We start from the raw sequence: 20,160 nt of genomic DNA on the forward strand, positions 1-20,160 counted from the left end.
GGGCAACATAGTCTCATCAGGGTCTGATTGTGGATCAGTACCCTGAGAGGGCAATGTGGTGGTCTGAGTCAAAGGAGCAGCATAGTACTCTGGCTGTGGCTGTGCATCAGTGCACTCCATGTCAGAATCAACTTGTAATGGGCATGGCCTGTTAAGTGTTTCACTTTGTAAGCCAGGGACGGTATGTGTAAAGAGCTCCATGGAGTAACCCGTTGTGTCGCCTGCTGCATCCTTCTCTCTTGTTGTAGTTTTTGCTGAAGAGGACAAGGAAGCGACTTGTCCCTGACCGTGGACATCCACAAGCGACGCGCTGCTTTTACATTTACCAGTTTCAGAAGAGGAGGCAAAAGAGCTAGAGGCTGAGTCTGCAATGTAAGCCAAAACTTGCTGTTGCTGCTCCGCCGTTAAAAGCGGTTTTCCTACTCCCAGAAAAGAGAGCGTTCGAGGCCTTGTGTAGCCAGACGACGAAACTGGCTCCACAGCTCCAGACTTACGTGGAATATTTTTATCCCCACGACCACCTGATGCTCCACTACCACTACCATCATTACCAGCTGACAATGAACGCCCACGGCCACGACCTCTTGCACCAGACTTCCTCATTGTTTACAAAAACTTAACCAAAGTAACTTTATTTGTTGCTGTCAAACAACTTACACGGTAAGCTATAACTTCAGTATGATTTCAATATCCCTTAACAGGTTGGTGAGACCACAAGGAAAATCAGGCACAATGTTACACACTCTGTTTTCTGTGGCACAAAATCACAGAGATGCCACACACGCAGGACTGTCACTCAAGCACAAATGTCAATATTAATCTCCCACCTTTTTTTTTTTTTTTTTTTTTTTCCCTCAGGGAGACTTTAGAAACCAAATAAGATAAATTGTTTTTTTTCAGGGGCAATTTAGAAACCAAATAATAATAATAATAAAAAAGCTTTCTATGGCCCAGTGCCCACTGAGTGAGAGATGGCACACACAGGAGTCAGGATCAGGAGTGGCACACAAGCCCTGAGGACAGTATTAATCTCCCACTGATGGATGTAGTGATTTTTTTTTCAGGTAGATTTTAGAACCCAAATCAAGCAAAAAAATAAATAGGCTTTCTATGGCCCACTGAGTGAGAGATGGCGCTCACAGGAGTCAGGATCAGGAGTGGCACACAAGCCCTGAGGACAGTATTAATCTCCCACTGATGGATGTAGTGTTTTTTTTTCAGGTAGATTTTAGAACCCAAATCAAGCAAAAAAATAAATAGGCTTTCTATGGCCCACTGAGTGAGAGATGGCGCGCACAGGAGTCAGGATCAGGAGTGGCACACAAGCCCTGAGGACAGTATTAATCTCCCACTGATGGATGTAGTGTTTTTTTTTTTCAGGTAGATTTTAGAACCCAAATCAAGCAAAAAAATAAATAGGCTTTCTATGGCCCACTGAGTGAGAGATGGCGCTCACAGGAGTCAGGATCAGGAGTGGCACACAAGCCCTGAGGACAGTATTAATCTCCCACTGATGGATGTAGTGATTTTTTTTTTCAGTTAGATTTTAGAACCCAAATCAAGCAAAAAAATAAATAGGCTTTCTATGGCCCACTGAGTGAGAGATGGCGCTCACAGGAGTCAGGATCAGGAGTGGCACACAAGCCCTGAGGACAGTATTAATCTCCCACTGATGGATGTAGTGTTTTTTTTTTCAGGTAGATTTTAGAACCCAAATCAAGCAAAAAAATAAATAGGCTTTCTATGGCCCACTGAGTGAGAGATGGCGCTCACAGGAGTCAGGATCAGGAGTGGCACACAAGCCCTGAGGACAGTATTAATCTCCCACTGATGGATGTAGTGTTTTTTTTTTTCAGGTAGATTTTAGAACCCAAATCAAGCAAAAAAATAAATAGGCTTTCTATGGCCCACTGAGTGAGAGATGGCGCTCACAGGAGTCAGGATCAGGAGTGGCACACAAGCCCTGAGGACAGTATTAATCTCCCACTGATGGATGTAGTGATTTTTTTTTTCAGTTAGATTTTAGAACCCAAATCAAGCAAAAAAATAAATAGGCTTTCTATGGCCCACTGAGTGAGAGATGGCGCTCACAGGAGTCAGGATCAGGAGTGGCACACAAGCCCTGAGGACAGTATTAATCTCCCACTGATGGATGTAGTGATTTTTTTTTCAGTTAGATTTTAGAACCCAAATCAAGCAAAAAAATAAATAGGCTTTCTATGGCCCACTGTGTGAGAGATGGCGCTCACAGGAGTCAGGATCAGGAGTGGCACACAAGCCCTGAGGACAGTATTAATCTCCCACTGATGGATGTAGTGATTTTTTTTTTCAGTTAGATTTTAGAACCCAAATCAAGCAAAAAAATAAATAGGCTTTCTATGGCCCACTGAGTGAGAGATGGCGCACACAGGAGTCAGGATCAGGAGTGGCACACAAGCCCTGAGGACAATATTAATCTCCCACTAATTGATGTAGTGTTTTTTTTTCAGGTAGATTTTAGAACCCAAATCAAGCAAAAAAATAAATAGGCTTTCTATGGCCCACTGTGTGAGAGATGGCGCTCACAGGAGTCAGGATCAGGAGTGGCACACAAGCCCTGAGGACAGTATTAATCTCCCACTGATGGATGTAGTGTTTTTTTTTTCCAGGTAGATTTTAGAACCCAAATCAAGCAAAAAAATAAATAGGCTTTCTATGGCCCACTGAGTGAGAGATGGCGTGCACAGGAGTCAGGATCAGGAGTGGCACACAAGCCCTGAGGACAGTATTAATCTCCCACTGATGGATGTAGTGTTTTTTTTTTTTTCAGTTAGATTTTAGAACCCAAATCAAGCAAAAAAATAAATAGGCTTTCTATGGCCCACTGAGTGAGAGATGGCACACACAGGAGTCAGGAGTGGCACACAAGCCCTGAGGACAGTATTAATCTCCCACTGATGGATGTAGTGGTTTTTTTTCAGGTAGATTTTAGAACCCAAATCAAGCAAAAAAATAAATAGGCTTTCTATGGCCCACTGAGTGAGAGATGGCGCTCACAGGAGTCAGGATCAGGAGTGGCACACAAGCCCTGAGGACAGTATTAATCTCCCACTGATGGATGTAGTGTTTTTTTTTCAGTTAGATTTTAGAACCCAAATCAAGCAAAAAAATAAATAGGTTTTCTATGGCCCACTGAGTGAGAGATGGCGCGCACAGGAGTCAGGATCAGGAGTGGCACACAAGCCCTGAGGACAGTATTAATCTCCCACTGATGGATGTAGTGATTTTTTTTTCAGTTAGATTTTAGAACCCAAATCAAGCAAAAAAATAAATAGGCTTTCTATGGCCCACTGTGTGAGAGATGGCGCTCACAGGAGTCAGGATCAGGAGTGGCACACAAGCCCTGAGGACAGTATTAATCTCCCACTGATGGATGTAGTGATTTTTTTTTCAGTTAGATTTTAGAACCCAAATCAAGCAAAAAAATAAATAGGCTTTCTATGGCCCACTGAGTGAGAGATGGCGCGCACAGGAGTCAGGATCAGGAGTGGCACACAAGCCCTGAGGACAATATTAATCTCCCACTGATTGATGTAGTGTTTTTTTTTCAGGTGGATTTTAGAACCCAAATCAAGCAAAAAAATAAATAGGCTTTCTATGGCCCACTGAGTGAGAGATGGCGCACACAGGGATGGCACACACACGGATGGCACTCTAGCAGAAATGCAAATCTTAATCTCCCACAAAAAAAAAACAAAAAAACAGGGACTGTCCTACAATTACTATCTCCCTGCAGTAATCTCAGCCAGGTATGGCAGGCAGCAATAGGAGTGGACTGATGCACAAATTAAATAAAAAGTGTGGACAAACAAAAAAGATAGCTGTGCAGAAAGGAAGGAACAAGAGGATATGTGCTTTGAAAAAAGCAGTTGGTTTCCACAGTGGCGTACACACAGCAATACAGCTATCACGGAGCCTTCTAGGGCAGCCCAATGAGCTACAGCACTGAGAGAAAAAAAAAAAATGTAGCTTCCACTGTCCCTGCACACCGAAGGTGGTGTTGGACAGTGGAAATCGCTACAGCACAAGCGGTTTGGTGGTTAGTGGACCCTGCCTAACGCTATCCCTGCTTCTGACGAAGCGGCAGCAACCTCTCCCTAAGCTCAGATCAGCAGCAGTGAGATGGCGGTCGGCGGGAACGCCCCTTTATAGCCCCTGTGACGCCGCAGACAGCAAGCCAATCACTGCAATGCCCTTCTCTAAGATGGTGGGGACCAGGACCTATGTCATCATGCTGCCCACACTCTGCGTTCACCTTCATTGGCTGAGAAATGGCGCTTTTCGCGTCATTGAAACGCGACTTTGGCGCGAAAGTCACGTACCGCATGGCCGACAAGCACAGGGGTCGGATCTGGTTTCATGAGACGCCGACTTAGCCAAAAGTCGGTGACTTTTGAAAATGAACGACCCGTTTCGCTCAACCCTAGTCTTTAGTGCTGCAGGTGGTGTACTAACTGACCGTCGCATGCGACTATCCTCCGATAACGTTGACCGGCTTACTTTCCTGAAAATGAACCAAGCCTGGATCTCGCAGAAATTTGCCACTCCTCTTCCTGATTAAATAATTAGGTGACTGTCTACAGTATCCAGGTCTCCTGTTGTGTTCATCTTTCTACCACCTTAACTTTAATTCCTGAGCTCCAACACCGCCAGTTGAGGCTCAGAAGTGCCGTCTGCACAGTCAAAACATACGACCCAGTGTTATTGGGTGTCAGTAACGTCAGCTGATCCCCAGCTGTGTAACTGGCAATATGTCCTGCGACCACCACGCTGACACAACAACTGAAATGTAAGGGAACCTGTCCCCCACCCCAGGCGTTTGTTACTGAAAGAGTAATGCTGCACAAGGAAAAGGTAGCTAGTTTTGTTTAGCTCCTTGCACACGCAGAACTTAACACTTATAAAATGTGTCCACTGATACCGTAAAACCGCCCCGGAGGTGGGACTTTCCTTCGTAATGTGACACAGCACAGCCGTCATTCTTACCCCCTTGGCGCCGTGTGCCGGCTCCTCAGCGTTGTTTGATTCTGTCCCGAAGCCTGCGCTGTTATGTTATCCCTTGGCCAGGCACACTTAGCGCTGCCCCTCTTCTGACATCATTTGGTGTCAGGCTGACTGCGCCTGTGCATCCTCGCTGGCCGAGATCCCGCCTCGCAGTGTCTTCTGATTTAATCACACTGCGGGACTGGGATCCATGGGCATGCGCAGTGCATATCTTCACCTCCGCCTCTCACTCATCTCCCTTCGCCTTCTTCAGGCTGTGCGCCGTCAGCTGATCCCTAATAGCATGCCACGGCCGTGACACCGCACAGTCTGAAGAAGCCGGAGGGAGGGGAGTGAGAGGCGAGGATATGCACTGCGCATGGCCACGGATCCCAGGCCCGCGGTGGGATTACATTAGACGACACTGCGAGGCTGGCTCTCGGCCAGCGCGGCCGCACAGGCGCAGACAGACTGACACCAAATGATGTCAGAAGATGGGCAGCGCTAAGTGTGCCTGGCCAAGGGATAACATAACAGCGCAGGCTCCGGGACGGAATCAAACAATGCTGAGGAGCCGGGGCACGGCGCCAAGGGGGTAGGAATGACGGCTGTGCTGCGTCATATTACGAAGGAAAGTCCCACCTCCGGGACGGTCTCACGGTATCAGGGGACACATTTTATAAGTGTTTAGTTCTGTGTTTGCAAGGAGCATAATGAAAAGAGCCACCTTTTCCTTTTGCATCCTTTGTGCTGCACAAGCTGGCTCTTTCAGCTACAAACGCCTTGGGGGGGTTAAAGGTTCCCTTTCGACTTTCTCCAATCAGGCTTCGGCCTACACTGTGTTCCTCTGCTCATCCTGCTGTCCCTGGGCTCCAACACCGCTAGTTGTTGCCTGGAAGTGCTGTCCGCACAGTTAACACTTGCTGCCGTGTTATTGGGGTTCAGTAACGTCAGCTGCTCCCCTGCTGTGTGTGCTGCAATACCTCCTATCTGCTCCTCCTGCTGTCCCTGGGCTCCAACACCGCTAGTTGTTGCCTGGAAGTGCTGTCCGCACAGTCAACAGTCGCTCCTCTGTTATTGGGGTTCAGTAACGTCAGCTGTTCCCCAGCTGTGTGTGTGGCAATCCCTCCTATCTCCTCCACCTCCTCCTCCTGCTGTCCCTGGGCTCCAATACCAATAGTTGTTGCCTGGAAGTGCTGTCCGCACAGTCAACAGTCACTCCTCTGTTATTGGGGTTCAGTAACGTCAGCTGTTCCCCAGCTGTGTGTGTGGCAATCCCTCCTATCTCCTCCACCTCCTCCTCCTGCTGTCCCTGGGCTCCAAGACCACTAGTTGTCCCGGAAGTGCTGTCCGCACAGAGCCAAACACCTCGCCAATGTGTTAGTGGGGTTCAGTAATGCCTGCTGCTCCCCTGCTGTGTATACGGCAACGTGTCATTTGACCGCCATACAGGCACAACAACTTAAATTTAAGGGAACCTGTCCCCCCCCAGGCGTTTCTTACTGAAAGAGCCACCTTGTGCAGCAGTAATGATGCAAAAGGAAAAAGTGCTTCTTTTCGTGGTGCTCCTTGCACATGCTGAACCTAACACTTATGAAATGTGTCCCCTCACACCGTTAAACCGTCCGGTAGGTGGAACTTTCATTTGTCATGTGACGCAGCACAGCCATCATTCTTACCCCCTTGGCGCCATGCGCCGCCTCCTCAGCATTGTTTGAATTTGTCCCGGAGCCTGCGCTGTTATGTTAGCCCTTGGACATGCACACTTAGCGCTGCCCGTCTTCTGACATCATTTGGTGTCAGGCTGGCTGCGCCTGTGCGGCCGTGCTGGACGAGATCCCACCTCGTAGTGTCTTCTGATTTAATCCCACTGCGGGCCTGTGATCCATGGACATGCGCAGTGCATATCTTAACCTCCGCCTCTCACTCATCTCCCTACGCCTTCTTCAGACTGTGCAACGTCAGCTGATCCCTAATAGCATGCCACGGCCGTGACGCCGCACAGTCTGAAGAAGCCGGAGGGAGGGCAGTGAGAGGCGAGGATATGCACTGCTCATTCCCATGGATCACAGGTCCGCAGAGTGATTACATTAGATGACACAGCGAGGCGGGATCTTGGCCAGCGCGGCCGCACAGGCGCAGCCAGCCTGACACCAAATGATGTCAGAAGATGGGCAGCGCAAAATGTGTGCATGACCAAGGGCTAACATAATAGCGCAGGCTCCGGGACAGATTCAAACAACGCTGAGGAGGCGGCGCACGGCGCCAAGGGGGTAAGAATGATGGCTGTGCTGCGTCACATGACAAATGAAAGTTCCACCTACCGGACGGTTTAACGGTGTGAGGGGACACATTTCATAAGTGTCAAGTACAGCGTTTGCAAGGACAATAATTAAAAGAGCTAAGTTTACCTTTTCCAGCATTATTGCTGTACAAGATGGCTCTTTCAGCTACAAACGCCTTGGGGGGGTTAAAGGTTCCCTTTCAACTTACTCCAGTGCAGGCTTCGGCCTACACTCTGCTCCTCCTGCTGACCCTGGGCTCTAACACCGCCAGTTGGCGCCTGGAAGTGCTAGCTGCACAGAGAAAAACACCAGCCAATGTGTCAGTGGGGTTCAGCAACGCCAGCTGTTCCCCTGCTGTGTAGCCGGCAACGTGTCCTGCAAACGCCACGCAGACACAAAGCTGCCGCCAGTGCAGGCTTCGGCCTACACTCTGCTCCCTCTCCCCCTGCTGACCCTGGGCTCTAACACCGCCAGTTGGCGCCCGGAAGTGCTAGCTGCACAGAGCCAAACACCTCGCCAATGTGTCAGTGGGGTTCAGCAACGCCAGCTGTTCCCCTGCTGTGTAGCCGGCAACGTGTCCTGCAAAAGCCACGCAGACACAAGAACTGAAATTGAAGGGAATCTGTCCCCCCCAGGCGTTTGTATGTATTACAGCCACCTTGTACAGCAGTAATGCTGCATTTGTACAAGGTGGCTCACTAAGTTATTCTCCTTGCACACGTCGAACGAAACACGTCTAAAATGTGTCCCCCGAGACCATTAAAACGTCCCTGAGGTGTAACTTTCCTTTGTAATGACACGCTGCACCCCCCTTGGTAGCGCTGCCCATCTTCTCACATCATTGATTGGCTGGCTGCGCCTCTGCGGCCGCCCTGCCCGACACAACGCCCCTCGGTGTTTTATTTATTTTGACTGCGAGGGTGTGATTGACGGGCATGAGCAGTGCATATCATCGCCTGTCACTCATCTCCTTCCACCTTCTTCAAACTGTGCGGCTTCATGGCCGTGGCATGCGATAAGGGATCAGCTGACGCCGCACAGTCTGAAGCAGGTGTAAGGACCCGAGTGAGAGGCGAACATATGTACTACGCAAGGCCATGAATCCCAGCCCCGCAGTGTTTTAACAATGTAGAGACACTGCTGGGCTGGGATTCATGGGCATCGCGAACCGCACTGTTGTGAACTCTGTTTTTGGGCTCCCTCTTGTGGTCACAACTGGTACTGTGTGAGTGCTGTCTTTGGGCTCCCTCTGGTGGTTCTTTGTGTCATTCTGCAGGTCTGAGGCTGATCAGCTGTCTCGTTATCTGTTAGCTGGTTTCCTATTTAGTTCACCTGGACTCTCAGTTGTTGCCTGCTGTCAATGTCTTCAGTGCTATTTTGGAGCTCTCCTGCAGTCCTTCGTTATCAGTCTCTTCAAGAGAAGCTAAGTTTTGCTTGGTTCATTTTTTGACCATCAGTGGTCATATGTTTCTTGGTTTATTTTTTGTTTCTTGCCCAGCTTGCTAATATGTGATTTCCTTGCTTGCTGGTAGCTCTAGGGGGCTGAGTTTCTCCCCTCACACCGTTAGTTGGTGTGGGGGTTCTTGTATTGTCAGCGTGGATATTTTGCATAGGGTTTTTTACTGACCGCACAGTTCCCTATCTGTCTTCTGCTATCTAGTATTAGCGGGCCTCATTTGCTGAATCTGTTTTCATTTCTACGTTTGTGTTTTCCCCTTACCTCACCGTTATTATTTGTTGGGGGCTTCCTATATCTTTGGGGTGATTTCTCTTGAGGCAAGTGAGGTCTTACTTTCCCTCCAGGAGTAGATAGTTTCTCAGGCTGCGTCGAGACATCCAGGATTTTAGGCACGTTCACCGGCTACCTTTAGTGTGTTGGTTAGGATCAGGTTTTGCGGTCAGTCCAGTTTCCACCTCCCTAGAGCTCGTGTCTATGTTCATAAACTTAGCTAGTCCGTTTTGTGATCCTCAGCCACTAGGATCATAACACCACACCAGCCGACATGAAATGATGTCAGAAGACGGGCTGCACAAACAGCGCATTGCCAAGGGATAACACAACAGCACAGACTCCTGTACAGCTAATAACAACGCTCAGGAGACTGCGCCCAGCACCAAGGTGGGATTTTTGACAGCTGGGCTGCGTCTCATTAAGAAGGAAAGTCACGCCTCCAAGACAGTTTGACTGTATAAGGGGCTAAATGTTATAGGTGTTTCATTCAGCGTCTGCAAGATTCAAAACTTAAAGAGCAACCTTTGACTTGTGCAGCATTACAGCTGCACAAGGTGTGGCTCTTCTAGTTTGAAACACCTGAGGGGGGGGGTTAAAGGTTACCTTTAAAATTGGTTCAATTAGGCTTCGGCCTACACTCTGCTCCCTCTCCTCCTGCTGTCCCTGGGCTCTAACACTGCCAGTTGGTGCCCAGAAGTGCTAGCTGCACAGAGCCAAACACCTTGCCAATGTGTCAGTGGAGTTCAGCAACGCAAGCTGTTCCCCTGCTGTGTAGCCAGCAACGTGTCCTGCAAAAGCCACGCAGACACAAAGCTGCCGCCAGTGCAGGCTTCGGCCTACACTCTGCTCCCTCTCCTACTGCTGACCCTGGGCTCTAACACCGCCTGTTGGCACCCGGAAGTGCTAGCTGCACAGAGCCAAACACCTCGCCAATGTGTCAGTGGGGTTCAGCAATGCCAGCTGTTCCCCTGCTGTGTAGCCGGCAACGTGTCCTGCAAAAGCCACGCAGACACAAGAACTGAAATTGAAGGGAATCTGTCCCCCCCAGGCGTTTGTATGTATTACAGCCACCTTGTACAGCCACCTTGTACAGCAGTAATGCTGCATTTGTACAAGGTGGCTCACTAAGTTATTCTCCTTGCACACGTCGAACGAAACACGTCTAAAATGTGTCCCCCGAGACCATTAAAACGTCCCTGAGGTGTAACTTTCCTTTGTAATGACACGCTGCACCCCCCTTGGTAGCGCTGCCCATCTTCTCACATCATTGATTGGCTGGCTGCGCCTCTGCGGCCGCCCTGCCCGACACAACGCCCCTCGGTGTTTTATTTATTTTGACTGCGAGGGTGTGATTGACGGGCATGAGCAGTGCATATCATCGCCTGTCACTCATCTCCTTCCGCCTTCTTCAAACTGTGCGGCTTCATGGCCGTGGCATGCGATAAGGGATCAGCTGACGCCGCACAGTCTGAAGCAGGTGTAAGGACCCGAGTGAGAGGCGAACATATGTACTGCGCAAGGCCATGAATCCCAGCCCCGCAGTGTTTTAACAATGTAAAGACACTGCTGGGCTGGGATTCATGGGCATCGCGAACCGCACTGTTGTGAACTCTGTTTTTGGGCTCCCTCTTGTGGTCACAACTGGTACTGTGTGAGTGCTGTCTTTGGGCTCCCTCTGGTGGTTCTTTGTGTCATTCTGCAGGTCTGAGGCTGATCAGCTGTCTCGTTATCTGTTAGCTGGTTTCCTATTTAGTTCACCTGGACTCTCAGTTGTTGCCTGCTGTCAATGTCTTCAGTGCTATTTTGGAGCTCTCCTGCAGTCCTTCGTTATCAGTCTCTTCAAGAGAAGCTAAGTTTTGCTTGGTTCATTTTTTGACCATCAGTGGTCATATGTTTCTTGGTTTATTTTTTGTTTCTTGCCCAGCTTGCTAATATGTGATTTCCTTGCTTGCTGGTAGCTCTAGGGGGCTGAGTTTCTCCCCTCACACCGTTAGTTGGTGTGGGGGTTCTTGTATTGTCAGCGTGGATATTTTGCATAGGGTTTTTTACTGACCGCACAGTTCCCTATCTGTCTTCTGCTATCTAGTATTAGCGGGCCTCATTTGCTGAATCTGTTTTCATTTCTACGTTTGTGTTTTCCCCTTACCTCACCGTTATTATTTGTTGGGGGCTTCCTATATCTTTGGGGTGATTTCTCTTGAGGCAAGTGAGGTCTTACTTTCCCTCCAGGAGTAGATAGTTTCTCAGGCTGCGTCGAGACGTCCAGGATTTTAGGCACGTTCACCGGCTACCTTTAGTGTGTTGGTTAGGATCAGGTTTTGCGGTCAGTCCAGTTTCCACCTCCCTAGAGCTCGTGTCTATGTTCATAAACTTAGCTAGTCCGTTTTGTGATCCTCAGCCACTAGGATCATAACACCGCACCAGCCGACATGAAATGATGTCAGAAGACGGGCTGCACAAACAGCGCATTGCCAAGGGATAACACAACAGCACAGACTCCTGTACAGCTAATAACAACGCTCAGGAGACTGCGCCCAGCACCAAGGTGGGATTTTTGACAGCTGGGCTGCGTCTCATTAAGAAGGAAAGTCACGCCTCCAAGACAGTTTGACTGTATAAGGGGCTAAATGTTATAGGTGTTTCATTCAGCGTCTGCAAGATTCAAAACTTAAAGAGCAACCTTTGACTTGTGCAGCATTACAGCTGCACAAGGTGTGGCTCTTCTAGTTTGAAACACCTGAGGGGGGGGGTTAAAGGTTACCTTTAAAATTGGTTCAATTAGGCTTCGGCCTACACTCTGCTCCCTCTCCTCCTGCTGTCCCTGGGCTCTAACACTGCCAGTTGGTGCCCAGAAGTGCTAGCTGCACAGAGCCAAACACCTTGCCAATGTGTCAGTGGAGTTCAGCAACGCAAGCTGCTCCCCTGCTGTGTAGCCAGCAACGTGTCCTGCAAAAGCCACGCAGACACAAAGCTGCCGCCAGTGCAGGCTTCGGCCTACACTCTGCTCCCTCTCCTACTGCTGACCCTGGGCTCTAACACCGCCTGTTGGCACCCGGAAGTGCTAGCTGCACAGAGCCAAACACCTCGCCAATGTGTCTGTGGGGTTCAGCAACGCCAGCTGTTCCCCTGCTGTGTAGCCGGCAACGTGTCCTGCAAAAGCCACGCAGACACGAGAACTGAAATTGAAGGGAACCTGTCCCCCCCAGGTGTTTGTATGTATTACAGACACATTGTACAGCAGTCATGCTTCATTTGTGCAAGGTGGCTCATAAACTTATTCTCCTTGCACACGTGGAACTGAACACGTCTAAAATGTGTCCCCTGAGACCATTACAGCGTCCCTCAGGTGTGACTTTCCTTTGTAATGACACGCTGCACCCCCCTTGGTAGCGCTGCCTGTCTTCTTACATCATTGTTTGGCTGGCTGCGCCTCTGCGGCCACCTTGCCCGACACAACGCCCCTCGGTGTCTTATTTATTTTGACTGCGAGGGTGTGATTGACGGGCATGAGCAGTGAATATCTTCGCCTGTCACTCATCTCCTTCCGCCTTCTTCAGACTGTGCGGCTTCATGGCTGTGGCATGCGATAAGGGATAAGCTGACGCCGCACAGTCTGAAGCAGGTGTAAGGACCCGAGTGAGAGGTGAACATATGTACTGCGCAAGGCCATGAATCCCAGCCCCGCAGTGTTTTAACAATGTAAAGACACTGCTGGGCTGGGATTCATGGGCATCGCGAACCGCACCAGCAGACATGAAATGATGTCAGAAGACGGACAGCGCATGGCCAAGGGATAACGCAACAGTGCAGACTCCTGTACAGCAAAATGCGATGCTCAGGAGGCCGCACCAAGCACCAAGGTGGTATTTTTTCCAGCTGTGCTGCGTCTCATTAAGAAGGGAACTCCCTCCTCCAAGTCAGTTTTGACTGTATAAAGGCCTAAATGTGGTACGTGTTTCACTCAGCGTGTGCAAGGAACAAAATTAAAAGAGCAACCTTTGACTTGGGCAGCATTACTGCTGCCCAAGGTGTGGCTCTTCTAGTTTGTAACACCTGAGGGGGGGTTAAAGGTTACCTTTAAAATTGGTTCAATTAGGCTTCGGCCTACACTCTGCTCCCTCTCCTCCTGCTGTCCCTGGGCTCTAACACTACCAGTTGGTGCCCGGAAGTGCTGGCTGCACAGAGCAAAACACCCGCCACTCTGTCAGTGGGGTTCAGCACCGCCAGCTGTTCCCCTGTTGTGTAGCTGGCAACGTGTCCTGCGAAAGCCACGCAGACACAACAGACCTCCAAATGCCTCCAGTGCAGGCTTCGGCCTACATTCTGCTCCCCCTGCTGACCCTTTGCTCCAAACCCACTAGTTGGGGCTGTAAGAAGACAAGCTTGAATAGGTCCCCATCCTGGTTCCAGTACCGTCAGCTGGTTCCGGGCAGAGCCTTTGGCTTAGGTGCCTCCCTCTGGGAATCCGAGGTCCACCAACGTCAGGTGGTCCTTGGTAGTGCTTTCAGGCACGGGTACCTCCTGCTTAGTAACCGGGTTCCAGTAACGTCAGCTGGTCCTCGGTAGTTCCATTGGCTCTTGGACCTTCGGCTACCCATCCGGGTTCCAGTACCGTCAGCTGGTTCTCGGCAGTGTCTTTTGCTCTTGTACCTTCTGCTCTCCATCCTGGTTCCAGTATCATCAGCTGGTCCTCGGTAGTTCCATTGGCTCTTGGACCTTAGGGTAGCCATCCGAGTTCCAGTTCCATCAGCTGTTTCTCGGCATTTTCTCAGCCTTCTTGTACCTTCTGCTACATTTCCAAGTTCAAGACCCGAAAGACGACGACCCGGAAGACCACCCCTAAGATGACGACGACACCAGAGACGACAAAAACTGAGATGACGACGACCCTGGAGACGATGACCGTGAAGACCACCCCGATGACGACGACCCCGGAGACGATGACCCTGGAGACGACGACGACATGGGAGACAGAGAAGCAGAAGAACAAGAGGCTGCAGAACAAAGAGCAGAAGAACATTAAGCATAACACAAAATATCAGAGCAAAAGATATTATCTAAATTATAAGCAGAAGAAGACTAAGCAGTGTATGGGGGTGAGTCCGTTCCTCCTCGTGGTGCCCCTGGATAAAGCCTGATGCTGCAGGCCAAACAGAACACGGACAAATGTAACTGTTTTGTGACAGGCAGAACGGAAGGTGTAATCTTCAAACTTTTATAGATAACAACTACGGGAATGCCTGTCACAAATAAGAATATGATGAAGACCTTGAATATGAAGAAGAATAAGAGTTAAATAAAAAGAATATGAACAATGTAACAAAAAAAAATTATAGGTAGAAGATGAAGAAGAAGATGAATAAGGTGAAGAAGAACTTGATGTCAAAGATGCTGATGATGATGAACAAGAAAGTGTGGGAGAAGTAAAAAAGAGGGTGAAGGGCGTGGAAGTAGTGAAACATCAATATCTGACAAAATAAAAAAAACTTAACACAGTCAATATCTTTGAACTCCGAACGTCTTAAAAAAATTTAAAATTCCTGCTATTCTATTTGATTGGGCTAAACCTCTATGCCTTTAATGTCTCCGCCACCTCCCCCAATACATCCTACATTATTCTTAGTTGTTTTCCTTCATGTAGAATGAACCTACAAGGAAAGAAAGGGTTTATTTTAATTCCGATATTTTCGTCCCATTGACTTGCATTGGTATTGGGTATCGGAATCGGCGAGATCCGATACTTTGACGGTATCGGATGATACTTTCCGATACCGATACTTTCCGATATCGGAAGGTATCGCTCAACACTAGTCGTGGCCTTGTTCACAGCGTCACATAATATTAGTGCATTAACAATCGTACTTGTACATTCCCAGCAGGGAAAAAGGCAGATTGATAGGTATGCCCACACCGGAGGAGGCATATGTTGAGGTAATGGTGTCCTCAATAAAGGTTGTACACATTAAATGGAGTAAACAGAAAAGCCATGGTGCAAAGCATTCAATATGCTCCTAAAGGTCCGGAAAAGTGGCCATATGTATGGATAAGTGGCTGCACAAGCCGACGTTGGTGGTGAAGTGGGAGGGCTGCGCCCCAGTGAGGAGTGTTATATACTATGTGGGCAGTGTTATATACTACATGGGCTGTGTTATATACTACATTGCAGTGTTATAAACTATGTGGGCAGTGTTATATACTACGTGGGCAGTGTTATATACTACGTGGGCTGTGTTATATACTACGTGGGCAGTGTTATATACTACGTGGGCAGTGTTATATACTATGTGCGCAGTGTTACATACTTTGTGGGCAGTGTTATATACTATGTGGGCAGTGTTATATACAGTACTATGTGGGCAGTGTTGTATACTGCGTGGGCTGGGTATATACTACGTGGGCTATGTTATATACTACGTGGCTGTGTTATATACTACGTGGCTCCTATACACTACATGGCTATGCTATATACTACACGGCTGTCTGTGTTATGTGGCCTCTGCTATATGCTATGTGGCTGCTATATATATATATACACACATACATACATACTCTAGAATACCCGATGCGTTAGAATCGGGCCACCATCTAGTCTATTATACACATATATCTATCAATCTAAGTTATCTGTCTATCCATATGTGTCTATCCTTCACTTATTGATAAGATATAGTCTTTTTTTCAGAAAGTATAATAGTTGACACTATTTAGTCAGCCACCAATCGTGCAAGTTCTCCCACTGAGAAAGATGAGAGAGGCCTGTAATTGACATCATAGGTAGACCACGACTACTGTATGAGAAAATCAAAATGAGAAAACAAATCCAGAAAATCACCTTGTCTGATTTGGCAAGATTTATTTAGCAAATTATGGTGGAAAATAAGTATTTGGTCATCTAAAAACATGAAAGATTTCTGGCTTTCACAGACCTGTAACTTCTTCTTTAAGAGACACATCAGTCCTCCACTCATTACCTGTATTAATTGCACCTGTTTGAACCTATTATCAGTATAACAGACACCTGTCCACAACCTCAAACAGTCAACCTCCTGCTGATGGAAGGAGGTTTGCACTCAAAATCTCACGATACATGGCCCCATTCATTCTTTCATGTACATGGATCAGTCATCCTGATCCTTTGCAGAGAAACAGCCCCAAAGCATGATGCTGCCACCCCCATGCTTCACAGTATGTATGGTGTTCTTTGTATGCAACTCAGCATTCTGTCTCCTCCAAACACGACGAGTTTTGTTTCTACCAAACAGTTCTACTTTGGTTTCGTCAGACCATATGACATTCACCCAGTACTCTTTTGTATAATCCAAATGATCTATAGCAAATTTCAGACGGACCTGGACATGTACTGGCTTAAGCAGGGGGACACATCTGTCACTGCAGAATCTGAGTCCCTGGTGGCGTAGTGTGTTACTGATGGTAGCCTTTGTTATAGTGGTCCCAATTATATGCAGGTCATTCACTAGGTCCCCCCGTATGGTTCTGGGATTTTTGCTCACCGTTCTTGTGATCATTTTGACCCCAGGGGGCGAGATCTTTTGTTGAGCCCCAGATCGAGGGAGAATATCGGGGGTCCTGTTTGTCTTCCATTTACTTATTATTGCTCCCACAGTTGATGTCAAGTTGCTTGCCTATGGCAGATTCAGTCTTCCCAGCCTGGTGCAGGGCAGCAATTTTATTTCTGGTGTCATTCAACATCTCTTTGGTCTTCACCACAGTGGAGTTTGGAGTATGACTGTTTGAGGTTGTGGACAGGTGTCTTTTATGTTGATAACAAGTTCAAACAGGTGCCATTACTACAGGTAATGAGAGGAGGACAGAGGTGCCTCTTAAAGAAGAAGTTACAGGTCTGTGAGAGCCTTGCATGTATTTATGTGACCAAATACTTATTTTCCACCATAATTTGTAAAATAAATTTTACCAAATCAGAAAAGGTGATTTTCTGAATTTGTTTTTTCATTTTGACTCTCGTAGTTGTGGTCTACCTATGATGTCAATTACAGGCCTCTCTTATCTTTTTAAGTGGGAGAACTTGCACAATTGGTGGCTGACTAAGGCTGGTTTCACACTTGCGTTTTTGAACGCATGCGTTTTTTTAAAAAAACGCATGGTGCAAAAATGCATGTAAACGCATGTAAACGCTGCGTCTTTTAGATGCATGCGTTTAACGCATGCGTCAAAAAAACGCAGCGTTTACATGCGTTTACATGCGTTTTTGCACCATGCGTTTGCGTTTTTTTGATCATTTTTCCAAAAAAAAAAAAAATTACCAGACACAACCAATGGGAATAGAGAGGGCGTATATGATGGTCTCTCAATATATAGACCCTAGTGGGACATAAATTTTCAGAGCTTGCTACTGTTTCCGGTGTAACGATGGATTTTTCTATGGATAACTTTTATTTCAAACTGGAGTTCAGCTTCAAGATTTTCCTTGCCTGTGTTTTTGCTTGGGAGCAAGACCGAAACCGCCAAAGATGGAGAAGGAGACAGCGTCGGCGTTTTTGGAGGCACCCCATCATTGAAGTGCGTGAGAGCCGTGGAGCATATCACACGCTCTATGCGGAGCTGAATGCCAACCCGGAGAAATTCCAGGATTATACCAGAATGTCTCAAGATTCTTTTCGGGATTTACTGGCTCGTGTTGAAGGATCCATAAGGCGACAGGACACACGGCTCCGTAGAGCGATTCCACCTGAGGAACGTCTGTTAGTGACATTACGGTACGTTCCAAAACTAAACCAATGACCGTCAACTTTGTTGTTATGACATGTTTTCTATGTTTGTTTTTTTTTTCTTTTTTTTTTTAAAAGACACCATTAGAGCCGATTTTAAATTTTTTTGTTTTTGTTTCTTTTTCTTCTAGATTTCTTGCCACAGGAGAGAGTTTATCTTCCCTGCACTTCCAATACCGCCTTGGAATCTCAACCCTCTCCGGAATTGTTGTGGACACCTGTCGTGCGTTATGGAATGCACTCCGTGAGGAGTTTATACCCGTACCCACCGTGGACATGTGGCGGGAAATTTCAACTACATTTTTGAACGTGTGTGATTTCCCAAACTGTTTAGGGGCGGTGGATGGAAAGCACATCCGCATTGTCAAACCTGCCAGAACCGGATCTGAGTTTTATAATTATAAAAAATATTTTTCGGTAGTGCTTATGGCAATAGCGGATGCGGAGTGTCGCTTCATCGCCGTGGATATTGGAGCTTTTGGCCGTGGCAATGATTCCCAAACCTTCAAGAGCTCGGATATGGGCCGTCGGTTGTATGGCAACAATTTTAATTTTCCCCCTCCACAGCCTCTCCCCAACACTCAAGGCCCACCGCTGCCATTTGTTATGGTTGGGGATGAGGCCTTCCAGATGTGTGAAAATCTCCTGAAGCCCTATTTTAGTAGGGACTTGGACCACACTAGAAGAATATTCAACTACAGACTGACCAGGGCCAGAAGAACCGTAGAGTGCAGCTTTGGCATTCTTGTTGCTAAATGGCGCATTCTTGCAACAGCCATCAATCTAAAAGTGAAAACAGTGGACGAGGTGGTCAAAGCCTGTGTGGTGCTACACAATTATATAATGGCTAAGGAGCGACCCCACATTGAACTTGATGAACCTGTTGCACACCCATTGCCTGATTTTCAGCATCACCCGATGCGGTCAACTGCAGCCGTTGGTCTTATGCGGGACCAATTTGCGGCCTATTTTGTGTCCGATATTGGACGTGTGTCATGGCAGGACAATGTTGTGTAAATGTCCTGTTGTATGTTTATGTTTACCAATTATTAAACACTGATACAAATTTTTGTAATTAATAAACTTTTTTGTGTTCACCATGTCTACTATCTTTTTCCTCTCTAAACAAAGGTTGACCAAAGATGGGCAGTAGATATGTATATCATATTTTGTAATCCAAAACCAGGAGTGGGTGATAGTTGTTGAGGTAATAAATTTTAATTTTTCATCGTAATTTACCTCTGTTGCACTCCCTATTTTGGTTTTCAAAGAATGATATAAACCACGGGCCCCATACTTATAATAATGGTACAAAATTTTTATTTATTAATTCTAATATTGTTGACGTCATTGCGTCAAGACTGTCACGGTCTCTATATCCATCAAGTCAAGTGTAAGCAATAATAAATTCATGATAAACATATACATGATCATGAATTCACAATTTCTTACACCTGGCCTGGTGAGCATAGATATGTAGAGTGTGAGAACAATTGTCCCATCTGTTTGACAACCATTGTCACATAATGTGCTATATAGAATATGGTGAATATACAAGGCAGTAATCAACTTAATCGGTCAGGTATATATTTTGACATCTGACCGGTTCAGTTGAGTTCTGAACTTGATTTCCACCATTTTCTCTTTGTACAGTGACACTACACTAGGTACAAAAATAAGAGTATGGAAATAAATACTATTTTTTTGGCCAACTCATATCTGTATACTAAAGAAACACATATAGATGTTGTCTGGTATTTTATACTACTGGAGATATGTGTAGGCCAAAAGAATAAGTGTGTGACGAAGTTTATTGGTGTGTATTGAGAGTGGTGAAAGACACAATAAACCAAACATAATTGTTTCAAATAAACTTTTTTTTTATTGATGAAAAAAAAAACAAATTTATTTTTTGGTACCGCGCCGGGTTGAACCACGCCGGCTTGGGGTTGAGTGACGTAACTGGGGGGTATTCAGAACTGAAGCCTGGCTCACCGTGGAGGAGGCAGAGGTGGCAGGAGAATGGGCAAGAAAACTTGAAGGGTCTGGAAGTTCGGGGATGGGGCTTAAAACATGAGGGGCTTGAGACACACTGGAAGGTTGAGACACATCGGTAGGTGATGGGGGAGGAATAATCAAAGTTTTTTGTTTTTTATGCGTTTTGCCAGTTTTACGTTGGGTTTTCCGGGTTGGGGGAAGTCTTCTTGGGCTATGTTGTAAAGTGTGGGCGGGAGACACGTCAGGACCCGGCTCCACACAGTCAGTCTCCATTGTGGAGCGCTCGGCAATGTCTGAGTCCAATGGGGGGAAAGATAAACTCCCGCCTGGGTCCTGGTGCCTCGTTGGGGGGGGGGAAACAAAAACCCTTCCAGGA

This window comes from Ranitomeya variabilis, chromosome 1, assembly GCF_051348905.1.
Source record: "Ranitomeya variabilis isolate aRanVar5 chromosome 1, aRanVar5.hap1, whole genome shotgun sequence".
NCBI lineage: Eukaryota > Metazoa > Chordata > Amphibia > Anura > Dendrobatidae > Ranitomeya > Ranitomeya variabilis.